At 37.5% G+C, this 14,682-nt stretch overlaps 1 protein-coding gene across 21 annotated transcripts in view; it reads left to right on the top strand.

Moving 5' to 3' along the window:
* Nucleotides 1–14,682, top strand: part of LOC106874564 (uncharacterized) — a 268,447-nt gene that overhangs the window by 121,269 nt on the left and 132,496 nt on the right. The window contains exon 1 of one of the 21 annotated variants that reach the window (XM_089353114.1): nt 9,908–10,132. The exons of the other annotated variants lie outside the window; for them this stretch is intronic. The gene's annotated coding sequence lies outside the window, so the exon portion shown is untranslated. Of the gene's footprint in view, nt 1–9,907; nt 10,133–14,682 lie in introns of those variants that run through there. 21 annotated transcript variants of the gene reach the window in all.

Here is a 14,682-nt window from a genome sequence, read left to right as displayed (position 1 = left end):
ATTTCGTCCGTCTTTAGTTTCTGGGTTCAAACTCCGCTGAGGTCGATGAAATAAGTACTAATTGAGCACTGATAGCTCTATGCCAAAATTTGAAATCAATATAACGCATTGGTTAACTTTACTTGGAATAATTGAATCCAGGAAAATTTTATTGGAGAAAAACTTTCATCAGTTGTGAGTGTCGCTGGACGGAAGAACTAAAAGGCTGTGTGGAGTTTATTGGTGGCTTCTGCTGGAATATACCTCTTTAGTCATCAACATTAAAAATACTGAATATACGTGTGTCTCGATATTGTGTAAGGTGTTTTCAAGCTGTTATGCATTGTCAGTAAATAACTGGCTTAAATGTTTTGTTTCATTGTCTTTAAGAAATTGAATAAAAGGGGTTTTTTTCTACGTTTGTGTAGTGCTATCATATATATGAGTACACACACACACACACGCACACTTATTGTGCACAAGTCATGTACCGTAATTTAATAACTGATTTTAAATATTTCTTGTTTTATTACATTAAATGTTTATAGTGTGTGGCTTTTTTTCCAAAATTGATTTGGAGTTATATTAACCACGAACCAAGAAAACATCTCATGGTGTTGTTCTGGCGGATAACATGTATTAATATAGGTCTTAACATTATGATTCAACTTTCTTTTGTTGATTTTACTACAAACAGCTTAACATATGTTCCCAAATATTATTAGCATTTATATCTAATTTCACACTATTGGAGATCCATTTTCTAAAGTGAAACATTAAAGATGATGAATGAACTCGCAGCGCAGTGAGATGACTGTTTAATCACTCAGCCAATTCGCACGCACGCACGCACGCACACACGTTTTATTTGACAACGACTTCAAAGTTTTATGTATGTGCTTTAATGAAGATGTAGTGGAGGCGCAATGGCCCAGTGGTTAGGGCAGTGGACTCGCGGTCATAAGATCGTGGTTTCGATTCCCAGACCGGGCGTTGTGAGTGTTTATTGAGCGAAAACACCTAAAAGCTCCGCGAGGCTCCGGCAGGGGATGCTGGCGAACCCTGCTGTACTCTTCCACCACAACTTTCTCTCACTCTTACTTCCTGTTTCTGTTGTGCCTGTAATTCAAAGGGTCAGCCTTGTCACACTGTGTCACGCTGAATATCCCCGAGAACTACGTTAAGGGTGCACGTGTCTGTGGAGTGCACGTTAATTTCACGAGCAGGCTGTTCCGTTGATCGGATCAACTGAAACACTCGACGTCGTAAGCGACGGAGTGCCAACAAGGAAGATGTCACTTTGAATAAACCGCTTTCTTGGTGAAACTGAGTTACTGTCAACAAAATAATAAATATTAGATACTATACTAGGACTGAATCTTCTATTCAGTCAATTTTCGTTGTTTTAGGGGAATAAATTTTTAACTGTTTGTGCATGTGTACAGGAGAAGTATCCGACTTTATTTTTTTCAGTCAAAACTAATGCCGCGTGGGCAAAATCCTTTGGGTGGGAGATGACACAACCCCTCCTGCGGATGCGTAAAAATTTGCCGCTAATCCGCATCAGTTCCCAGCTGTTACACCAATTCTACAGACGTGTAGTATGTGCTCGGATTTTTGTTTCATGCAAGATGGCCTATCGCATCGAGCTGAGATCATAAACCCATGTCTCATCACCAGTGATGATGGTTTTTATGAAGTCTGTGTCGTGGTTTGCACAGTCCAACATGTCCTGAGTGATTTCCATGTGGGGTTGCTTCTGGGGGCGAATTCAGCCAACACTCTCGGCATTCACAAATCCTCCATTAAACTAGAATGCACAGATCCTGTGCTTATTCCCACTTCATGAGCAATTTCTTGGATTGTTACATGATATTCTTCTATGACTATTCACTGAACTTTCTTAGTCAGCTCTTTGTTTCAGCTTGAGGATGGTCTGCCTAAGTGTGCCTCACTCTCCACAGGTGCAGCTATGTTTGAAGCAGTTGTACCACTCCTTGTTCTGAGATTTGCCGATGACATAACATCTAAAGGCCTGCTGAAACTTCTGGAAGAATTGAGCCTAAGTATCACCACGCTCTTGGCAAAACTTGATTCAATATCTCTGCCTGATGTGTTCAGAGAAAACGAAATCTGATGAGTGCACACTAAATGTCTGTGCTCTATGCATAATAACTGTGAATTGACACAGCCTACCAACATGAACATTTTCACATGTACACAGATCGGTAGCATCACTTCCAACCCAAAGAATTTTACCTGCATAGCATTAGTTTTGGTAGGGAAATATAAAGACAGGTACTTCTTGAATGCATCTTGTATGTATGTAGATATGTCCAAAATGTTTCAGAACTAAAACTATAATAAAACAGTACAAGTTAATTAATTTTATGCTGTGGGAAGTTCAGTATTTCAAATGGTCATCCTGTATAGAAAAGTGGACATTAAAATGACAACTCTTACACAAACATCTGAGTTAAAATTCTGTGTGCATGTGTCTGTGTGTATACATATATACTAATCTTGAGGCCTGTTCTGGAGTTTTCGTGGTATACAGCCTCTTCCTCAGACAAGTCAGTCTAATGAGTAAAAAAATTTTTTTGAGCTGAGATTGACTTTACCACTTTCATACTGCCAGTCTTAATGATAAAATAAGTACCAGTGATGTACTGGAGTTAATTTTATCAATTGTTCTTTCCTATGCCAATCACCATTTATGGTCGTGTAGAAGTTATTACAAATATATCAATTGTTTCACTGCTGGTCTTCCTTAAAAAAAAGTCTGTTCACACATCTGCAGGGGTATTGTTAAATCTGACCAATGGAGACCCTGGAAAATCATGTTTGAACTTATGATCTCCAATTAGATTGTCCAACAGGTTATAATAACTGGTTATCTTGCCACTTAATATTTGTATTGATTGATAGTAAAAGGTTGCAGCTGAAATATTGAACACATATAATGGAGCAAGACGAACACTGTCACTGCAGTCACTAACGAGAATGACAGATGCATTTTGCCTTTGTTGAGGCTTGTCAGTGCTGTACATTTGCTTGTTACTTGCTTCACTGAAAACTGTGCTTTGGTATTACATATATATATATACATACATACATAGATACATATATGCACACACATACACACACACACACACACACACACATATATATACACAGTTGATCTGGCTAGCACAGGCACCTGATTGGTAAGTTATCAGGTGGCTGGCTGGCTTCCTGAAGTTTGTATTGCAGATCAAAAGGTTATTTGCATCACAGAACTCCAGTAGACTTGTTCCCTCTTTGTTTCAGGAGCCAAACCCATGGCCCCCATGGACACCATGGAAGATACCAGGCTACTGCCTGACATGCCCATTGAAATCCCCAACCACGAAGAGGAGATCATTGTCACTCATTTTTGAGGTAGCCTGCAGAAGAATATCGTAAAAGTGGTCCTTCTGTTCATTTGGTAGGCCTGCTTGAGGGGCATAGGCAGAGATAATTGTCACTATACTGTTCTGTAAAACTAGCCTAAGCTTTAGCACTCTATCACCCACTTTGACTACCTCTATGGTCTTATCCACTCATTTCTCTGCAAGGAGTATGCCAACGCCACCTACCCCATCACTGTTACTTTTCCAGAAAATTTTATACCTATGTGCCTTGCCTGTCAGGAACCTGGCTGAAGCTCCACTCCACCTTACCTCTTGGATGCAACATACATCAACACACCTCTGTTCAAGCATCTCAACAATTTTGCTAGACTTACTGTTCAATGTGCTTACATTGACAGTGCCAACTTTGAAAACTGGGAAAGGGATGTGGGAAGGAGTGATGTTATTCAGCACCTGAAAAAAAAGGTTTCTGTGATTGTTTGATAACAGACATGTCACATCAGTTGTTCTCTCACTTTAACCTACCATCATTCAAAAAGGTTAAAAATGGTTGCCCCTATTGTGTGGGGTGGGGTGTGTGTGAGTGAGTGTAATGTAATCATTGTAAATATAAGTGTTATGAGTGTTGTAAATATAAGTGTTACTGCTGCAAATATAATAGGCCAGTTAAGTAAATGAGCTGCTGATGGTGAGTCTATTATGTATAGACAGAAAGATGTGGGTGGTTTGAGGGATGGAAGTATGCAATTCTTCTGGTACAGAAGTGAGGCACAGCCCTGTTGGCATTTCTGGTATAAGAGAAAAGGTTTCCGATATAAGGGAAGAGATTTCTGGTATTGGTTTCAAGAGTGGGAATGGGTGAGTGCATCATGAACAAGTAATGGCCAGCATTACCACACACAAGGGATAGAGAGATAGCAGTAAAGGACTTGAGGTCTTTAGCAAGGTGAGGATCATAGCAAAATATGGAAACACAAGGGGTGTGTAATACGATTTGACCAAATACTGCAATAGTTTGTGATTCAAAGGCCCACAGCTGTTTAATATCATCCTTAAAGAGCTGAGAGATCTACATGCCTAGAACCTCTACTGTCCAAGATCCTAAATGAGCCTGTATCACAGCATGAAACTCAAACAAAGGGAGCAATATCAAATTCTCTCCTTCATCAAAAGTCAACCACATGTAAATGGCCGTTCAAAAGGTGATGATACTGGTAGGGCATCAGCATGGCCACAGCTTTATGGCTGAAGCATGTGAAAGAGTAAAAGAATATGTATATTAAGATCTCACCTAGGCATAATGATAATAATAACCTGGTGTTAGAATTCAATATACATATGCTTCAGGATAAAGCTTTAGGCAAGTACAGTGCATAATACAAAATTAAATAAATGACAAGGGGATAGGAAGTATGTAATAAGCTTCCCTGGCTTATAGCTGAGTGTTTGATGCACAAGCATTCAGTTCATGATCCATAGCATCGTTCATTAGTGTATCAAACAAAATGCTAAGCAGCATTTATTCTGGTTCTTTACATTCAAATTCCACCGAGGTCAACTTTGCTTTTTATCCTTTCAGTGGGGTCAATAAAATAATTTTTTAGTTGAGCACTGGGGTTGATGTAATCAACTAACACTCCCCCCCACCGATTTTTTTTATTTTACGCCTTATGTCTTACTATCATCATCATCATCATCATTTTATAATGTAGATTTCTTCTGTCAGTTATTTCCATTGAACTGCAGACTTTTCATTTCTTTAAAAAGACATCTGTTCATATAATGTCATGTGTGATGGTGGTGGTGTGTGCGCCTGTGTGTGTCTACTTACTCATGCAAGCTTATTTTATATTATTGCTGCCATTGTTGTTGACAAATAATTGTCGTCGTCATTGTCATCATTGTTCATTCATACGCATCTACTTTCCGTACTCTCATGGCTTGGTCTGTGTATGTGGTTTATGTCTGGCAGCTGCTGGATATCTTATGAAATGAAGGTATTAACAATTTGAAAAGCTAGTTGTTAGTTCTGAATATATCACTCAACTCAGATTTATTAAAACAGTATTATAACAACATTAGTAATTTATCATTAGCATCAGTGGTGGGATGTGGGCATGGCTGGGTGGTTGAGAAGCTTGCTTCCCAACCTTGTGGTCTTGGGTTCAGTACCATTGCGCAGGGTCTTGGTTGAGTGTCTTCAACTATACCCTAGACTGACTAAAGACAAGTCAGTGGATTTGGTAATCAGAAACTGAAAGAAATCCATCATATATATATATATATATATATAAAAAACATATATATATATGTATATATAACATATACAACATTTGAAATATTGTCGAGGTAAATCCAGCTGATTAAGACTAATCAAATTTATGTTGGCGAACATATTTGAAGAGTCCGAAACCTAGGTACTGGATTATCTGCTTCTGGGTTGTCCATTTATCTAATGTTCTTTCTAGAGGTAAGACAAAATTTTTCATGTTTGCTGCCCTCACACGTCTTTGCCAGTACATACACATTGAAGCTTTACTATAGCGTTGTAAATGTATCGACTGCTATTTCCAATAAACATTGGTGTCTTGTTGTACCACTACTCTCTCTCTCTCTCTCTCTCTCTCTCTCTCTCTCTGTATATATATATATATATATATATATATATATATATATATATATATATATATATATATATATATATATATATGCACACACAATAGGTTTCTTTCAGTTTCTGTCTACCCAATCCACTCACTAGGCTTTGGTCAGCCTGGGGCAACAGTAGAAGACACTTGCCTAAGGTGCCACACAATAGGATTGAACCTAAAACTATGTGGTCAGGAAGCAAGCTTCTCTATCACACAGTCATACTTGCACATCCATGTGCGTTCATGTATGTGTGTATGTGTATTTGTCCCTCCACTGCTTCTCAACTAGTGTTGAGTTGTTTATATACACATAACCTAGTGGTTTGGCAAAAGAGACTGATAGAATAAATGCCAGACTTAAAATAAGTACCAGGTTTTATCTGTAGTGCTCCAATATGGCCACAGTCCAACAACTGAAACAAATTATAGTGTAAAAGAGTAAATCCCTCTACATACACACAAATTGTTTTGGATTACTCATCTCTGTTTATTCATCTTGTCAACCCCAACAAGCATCTATAACATGTAGGCCCATCTTGTCGCTGTTCAACCTTGAGCTGACCTGTGTTCAAGGTACCCCAGCCATGATCATCCTGTCTATATTAGGGTTTTCCAGGTTTCCATTATCCAATTTAGCTTTCTCTCAGTTCATCGTGGCATGTTTTGTTGTGCTGTATTCTGGATAAAATATTTTAGTATGTTAATGCTTATATTGGTTTTGCTTCTATTGGCCTCCAGCCACCAATACTTGATCATAGTTATACTAGTTCACCCTTTGATAATTGAGATCAAAGATATTATACATTTGTATGATTTCCAGCTTGTTTTAAATACACATTATTGACGTATCCTATTTCTCTGATTTATTACATTTGAATATAATAACATTACAGTTATTACATCCTGTAGATTATAACTCAGTTGCATATTGATGCTTTTTATTATTTTATTTTATTTATATATTTTTTTTGTTTATTTTATTATATCCCAGTTAATGAAACAAGCCCATAAGTTATATTGATCTTAAACATCATTCTCTCAAGCAAAGGGAAAATATGCAGAAACCAAGATTTTTATACTGAGCAGCAATTTGGTTCCCTAGACAACCATAACCCTTTAGCATTTAAACCAGCCATATCCAGCCCAAATATTCTACCTGTTTTACACTCAAACCAGCCAGATCTGGCCTCTCACATCTAACCCTACAATATCATTCTAAAACTATACAATCATATCGTTGAAATTTCAAAGCTATAAGTAATGCTTAATTCAAAACAGAATAAATAAGCATTATACATTTGGTAGAATAATCTGAATACTAAAGAGTTAAGTGATGAGGTGAAAGGAAAGTGATACAGTAATTTATGAGAAAAATGCATTCGATGCTGTACATTTATCTTTTAGCTTTTATTTTTTGTTTCAGTCATTGGACTGTGGCCATGATGGGACACCACCTTGAAGGGTCTTCAAATAAATCAACCCCACTACTATTTTTTAAGCGTAGTACTTATTCTATCGGTCTCTTTTGCTGAACTGCTAAGTTACAGGATACATACAAACCAACACCAGTAGTCATGTGGTGGAGGAGACAAACACAAAGGCACACACACACACACATCTTTTATCTTTTACTTGTTTCATTCATTAGACTATGTTCATGTTGGAGCACCACCTTTAAGAAATTTTAGTTGAATGTATCAACCCCAGTACTTATTTTTTTAAAAACTGGTACTTATTCTATTGGTCTCATTTGGCAAACTACTAAGTCACGGGGACATAAATACACCAACACTGGTTGTCAAGCAGTGGTGTACAAACACAGACACAAAAACACACATACGCACATATATATGCACACATACACATACATATATATATGTGTGTGTGTGTGTGCATGTATCTATATATATATCTGTATATAGATGCGCTTCTTTCAGTCTACGTCTACCAAATCCCTGTCATGAGGCTTTGGTCAGCCCAATGTCATAGTAGAAGACACTTGCCCAAGGTTTCACTTGTGCTTTGTGGAATGTCAGCCGTTGTTAAAGGCTGATGTATTTTCAGATTACGAAGAAAAATGTTAAATAACAACGATAAGTAGCTCACCTTTCACATATATTTCACAGTTCAATGCTAGATCCATAAATATTTATATATTTCTTTATTCTGTCTTGAAATGTCTATCTACCAACTGAAACTTGTAGACTAGTTACAAGTTACAGCTTACAACATATGAAGATGGATGATAAGAGAAAACAATTTTTTTTTGATATTTTCTACTTGTTTTAGGGCTATGGTTCTGACTAAGCTACATGCACACAGTTGTATGTAATTAATAAAAGAAAGAAAGAGTTCAAGTACAAACATGGCTGTGTGGTTAAGAAACTTACTTTGCAACCACATGGTTTCAATTTCTCTCCCACTGCAAGGCACCTTGGGCAAGTGTCTACCATAGCCCTGAACCTCATAAGTGAATTTACTATAGGGAAACTGTTTGGAAACCCATCTTGTGTGTGTGTGTATGTGTATGTATACATATGTGTCCTTCCTATCAGCAACCTTTACCTGTTTCCAAGCAAGGGAATATTTCCTCATGAATTGATATATTTTCATGGAAGATTGAAAATGAAGAACACTATTTGCATGATGGTAACATTTTTTACAACTACCATGCAATGTCAAGGCAAGGAAATACCAACACACACACGTGTGTGTGTGCATGTATATTTGTATATAGATGTGCTTCCCTCAATTTACATCTACCAAATCCCATCACAAGGCTTTGGTCAGCCCAGTGCCATAGTAGAAAACATGCAGTGGAACTGAACCCAGAGCTATGTGGTTGCAAAGGGGACTTTTTAACACACTGTCACACCTGCATCTTTTTAAAAAAATGAAGGATATACTGGATAATGTAAAGAAAAACAGTTTTAAGAAACTGTATGGGCTTAGTTGCTGTTTAAAAAATAGTATGGGCCTTTGATCATGAGTCTGCTCAACCAGAGCTCACCTGGTGCTAAACAAGTACAACAATTGCCCTTCTCTTTCTGAGCTTCCTAACTCAGAAAGGGCAATGCTGAGCATTAACAGGCTTCCTAAGAAGTGGCACTTGTGAAATCATTCTGAAGTGATAAAGTAGAAAAGCCTTATCCGCTCAGTTATTTTGACCCCTCCACAATAATAATCATTATATCACATTCTTCTATATAATTTTTCCATTAAATATTTATGGAGTTTGTAGTTGGTTCAATCTGATCAAGGATATAAATGGTTGAAAATAGAATGTTTAGCCAAGTGAAACGAAAACCTATACAAGACATAATAATGGTTGATATGGTATCCAGAAGTAAACAGAACCAACAGTTAATCAGTAGCTAACAATATACACACACCTGCATAACAATCCAATTAGCCAGTTCTGTTAGGTCAGCCATGACAACATTATCTGTTGATTAGATTATATACAGCAGCTATCACTTCAATTCATGCACTATCAAAGCCGTTTTACAAGCCACAAAGAGTATCATCAGTACAATAACAGTGAACCTCCTCATAGGTAATGCTGCTTTAAAGAGAGAGAGAGACACCCATATAATCATATGTATAATTTTTTTTTTTGTGGCTGGCTATCAGCTATTTGCAACTCACAATTTTCTCATTCCCCATGACATGAACTACCATCAGCAAATTGCATATGTGTGGTGTGTGTAAAAGAGAATGAGAGAAAGTGAAAAAGACAGAGAGAGAGAAAGAAAGACAGGGAAATTCTGATGGATTGTTGTCTAAGAAAATAGCAAAACTAACCTGAATAACAGGAAAGACAAAAAAAAAATTAACGATAATAATAGTAATAATAAAGAAATGATTTATTTATTAGGGGTAATTGCACTAGCAATGCTTCATAAAAGTTTCTTGGATTATAGCAGTCAGTGTCTGAATTAAACTGCCATCTCAACCATCTGTCTCTCCATCCATCTATCTAGACACTAGCAGTGTTATAAAAGTTAAGCAGTAGTATATTTGTCAGTTCATTCTTTTAATTTCATACACAATTCTGGTTTAATATATTATTTCAGTTCCATAGTCTGATATTATCATGTTTTAATACAGGTAGGACCAGTTTTTTTTCTTCTTTCTTTGTAGGCTCTTTATAAATTTGTTAATTATCTTTTTGCATATTATTGTAGTTATTTCCCAATGTCTAAATACATTTGAAATAAATATATGAGTGTGTTTGGGTACACGTGTGTATGTATGCGTGTGCATATATATGTATGAATGTATGTATATATAAATATGTATATATGAATGCATGTATATGTATATATATTTCTATGTGAGTTAGAGGTTGAGAAACCAACTAAGGGATAGTACCTATCCAATATACTACTGGTAGTGTACCCAATTATTCATAGCCAAGTGTTAGTTATTGCATAGCAATCTCGCAATTGAGTATTATATATGGGCGGGGGTAAACGAGTAGTTTACCCTTGATTTATATGGCAAATAAGAAAATGGAGAGAATATAAAATCGACAGACATCAGCCGGTAAACATTCCAGTATGTCTAGTTATTCAAATGTATTGGATGAATACACACACATGTATGAGTGGTACAGATTATCAAGTGGAAAAAGCTGGTAACTGCATAAACAAGGGTGTGAATACATATAAGCATATAGAAACAAATGAGCAAATTGGCAAAAAACTAAATGGGTGTGCAGGTACTAGTTCCTTACAGCCGTTTCTGCCAAGGGGCAACAAAATCTTTCAGGTTATCTCCATCTCTTCAGTGTTATGTAGGGATGAGCCGACAAGGCTTGGATAGTAGATGTGCCTCTAGGTTTCTTCAGAAGGTCTGACTTTTATATGTGTTAGCCCCCCCCCACCATTTAGACCCTCTGAAGAAGCCTAGGGGCACATCCACTATCCAAGCCTTGTCTGCTCATCCCTGCATAACACTGAAGAGATGGAGATAACCTGGAAGATTTCGTTGCCTCTTGGCAGAAACGACTGTAAGGAACTACTACCTGCACACCCATTTAGTTTTTTGCCAATTTGCTCATTTGTTTCTATATGCTTATATGTATTCACACCCTTGTTTATGTAGTTAGCAGTGTTTTCCATTCACCAATCTGTACCACTAATACATGTGTGTGTATTCATCCAATGCATTTGAATAAATAGACATACTGGAATGTTTACCGGCTGATGTCTGACGACTTTATATCCTCTCCGTTTTCTTATTTGCCCTATATATATATATATATATATATATAAGAATTTAAGGATTGGAGAAAACGCATGTTATAATTGCATACTTTATTCCTACATATGTTTCAAAGGATTACAACCTGTGTGATCCAGAGGGATCTTTGATATTAAAATTGTAACCTTCTCATCAGGGTGTATGTATGTATACATGTATACCTGTGTGGGGGGGTGTATGTATGTTTGTAAGTGTATATATATATATATATATGTGTGTGTGTGTGTGTGTATATGTGTACAAATCTACGTATATGTAAGCATGTATAATTGTGTATGTATTTGTATAAAGCCATATATATATACATTATTAGGTTCTGTATGTAAGTGCATATTTCTATATGTATGTGTGTGTATGTATATATGTATGTATGTGTGTATGTGTGTTTATGTATGGATATGTATGTGTACATGTGTGTATGTGTATATATGTGTATGTATGTGTGTGTGTGTGTACGAAAAAATATATATGTATGTATATGTATGTGTGTGTATATGTATATGTATGCATGCACACACACACATATGGATATGTGGATGTATGTATATGGGTGTGTGTATGTATGTATATATAAAACACTTGAGTTATTTTTCTTTTATATATACACATATATATATGTATATATATGTATATATGTATATATGTATATGTATTTGTATGTATGTATGTGCATGCGTGTGTTTACGTATGTATATATATGTATATATGTATATATGTATATGTATATGTATTTGTATGTATGTATGTGCATGCGTGTGTTTACGTATGTATACATGTATGTATATGTATATGCGAATCTGTTTATTTGATTAGGTAATAGGCGTAGATGTATAGCTATGTGTATGTGCATGAATATATTTCTATTTATACATGTGTGTATATGTAGATGGATACATATGTGTATATGGGGACACGCACACATGTGTATATTTGTATATGCATGGGTACGTATGTGCATATGTATAAATGTGGACGTATGAGTGTGTATCATCATCATCATCATCATCGTTTAACGTCCGCTTTCCATGCTAGCATGGGTTGGACGATTTGACTGAGGACTGGTGAAACCGGATGGCAACACCAGGCTCCAGTCTGATTTGGCAGAGTTTCTACAGCTGGATGCCCTTCCTAACGCCAACCACTCAGAGAGTGTAGTGGGTGCTTTTACGTGTCACCCGCACGAAAACGGCCACGCTCGAAATGGTGTCTTTTATGTGCCACCCGCACAAGCCAGTCCAGGGGCACTGGCAACGATCTCGCTCGAAAATCCTACAGGAGCCAGTCAGGCGGTACTGGCAACGGCCACGCTCAAAATGGTGCATCTCATGTGCCAACCGCACAAGAACCAGTCCAGGGGCACTGGCAACGATCTTACTTGGCTTGCCTGGTCTTCTCACGCACAGCCCATTTCCAAAGGTCTCGGTCCGTAGTCATCGCCTCGGTGAGGCCCAATGTACGAAGGTCTTGCCTCACCACCTCAGCCCAGGTCTTCCTGGGCCTACCTCTTCCACGGGTTCCCTCAACTGTTAGGGTGTGGCACTTTTTCACGCAGCTATCCTCCTCCATTCTCACCACATGTCCATACCAGCGCAATCGTCTCTCTTGCACGCCACAACTGATGCTTCTAATGTTCAGCTTTTCTCTCAAGATACTTACACTCTGACGGGTATTCACATTGACATTACACATCCAACGGAGCATGCTGGCTTCATTCCTTGCGAGCTTACGTATGTCCTCAGCAGTTACAGCCCATGTTTCACTGCCATGTAGCATGGTTGTTCGTACGCATGCGTCATACAGTCTGCCTTTTACTCTGAGTGAGAGTCCCTTTGTCGCCAGCAGGGGTAAGAGCTCTCTAAACTTTGCCCAGGCTATTCTTATTCTAGCAGCTACACTTTCAGCGCACCCACCCCCACTACTAACTTGGTCGCCCAGATAGCGGAAGCTATCGACTACCTCTAGTTTTTCACCCTGGAATGAGATAGAAGTTGTTTCCTGTTTGTTTGCAGTCTTTATTGCACCTGAACATCTGCCACAAACAAAAACTAACTTGCTAGTTAACCTGCCTTTGATGTTGCTGCACCTCTTATGTGTCCATAGCTTGCACCGGGTACATCTTATAGAGTTACTACCTACTCCTTTTCTACATACTGAGCAGGGCCATCTACCTGAAGGGGTTTGTGTTTTATCTACCTTCCTACTTATTAGGATTTTGGTTTTAGCTAGGTTGACTCTAAGGCCCTTCAATTCTAGACCTTGCTTCCACACCTGAAACTTCTCCTCTAGTTCTGATAGTGACTCCGCAATTAGGGCAAGGTCATCAGCATAGAGGAGCTCCCAGGGGCAACCTGTCTTGAACTCCTCTGTGATTGCCTGGAGGACTATGGTAAATAATAGGGGGCTGAGGACGGAACCTTGGTGGACCCCTACCTCTACCCGGAATTCATTGCTGTACTCATACATATATATATGTGTGTGTGTGTGTGTGTATATATGTATATATATGTATACATATGTATATACGGGTGCACATGTGTATGTATGTGTATATACATAAATATATATATGTATGTGTGTGTGTGTATCAGTATGCATGTATATGTGTGTGTTTGTGTATGTGTATTTATGTATGCATGTACGCTCTTACACATTGATTGGTATGTGTTGTCCAACCCACTATCCGGCAGCGTCCAATTCTCTAACGGTTTTTTTCAAATGAATCAAGTCATAACCTTATCCATCTATTGTTTTCATAATCGGTCATAATGTCTTACGTTTAAGATGATTCCCATGCTTTCCCTGATGAAAAGGTTACAATTTTAATATCAAAGATCCCTATGGATCACACAGGTTGTAATCCTTTGAAACATATGTAGGAATAAAGTATGCAATTATAACATGCGTTTTCTCCAATCCTTAAATTCTTAAATATACTCAAATACCCAAAATTTCAAGGAGTTCCTGCCTTAAAAACAGAAACTAAACCACAGTTATTTTGTGTTCTTTGCTACATTGGTTTCTATTAACCCATTTATTCTATCAGAAGAATTTTTATTCATTAAGATAGAATAAATATACATACATGCATATATACACACCTACCTACCTACGTAGATACATATAAACTTGCATGCATGCATAATTAGTTTTCATTTGGGAGACTAACTACAATATTTAATGCCTATTAATTCAATTGATACATCATATATTTTTGTGAACAATAGCGTTGGTGGTTGAAGACTTTCTACATGCCTATTACTACTTTATTGCATTTGAGATGGTGAAATAGTAAGAAGGGAGTGTCTGTATAAACAGGGTGGAAAAAATACCACAAGATATTTTTTTCTAAACTCACGATGGGCTTGGCTTGGCTGTATGATTTTGGGTTCAGT

The sequence above is a fragment of the Octopus bimaculoides genome, chromosome 1 (assembly GCF_046866305.1).
Source record: "Octopus bimaculoides isolate indiv1 chromosome 1, ASM4686630v1, whole genome shotgun sequence".
NCBI lineage: Eukaryota > Metazoa > Mollusca > Cephalopoda > Octopoda > Octopodidae > Octopus > Octopus bimaculoides.
Note: the sequence above shows the minus strand (reverse complement) of the source record. Positions and strands in the feature narration are given on the sequence as shown.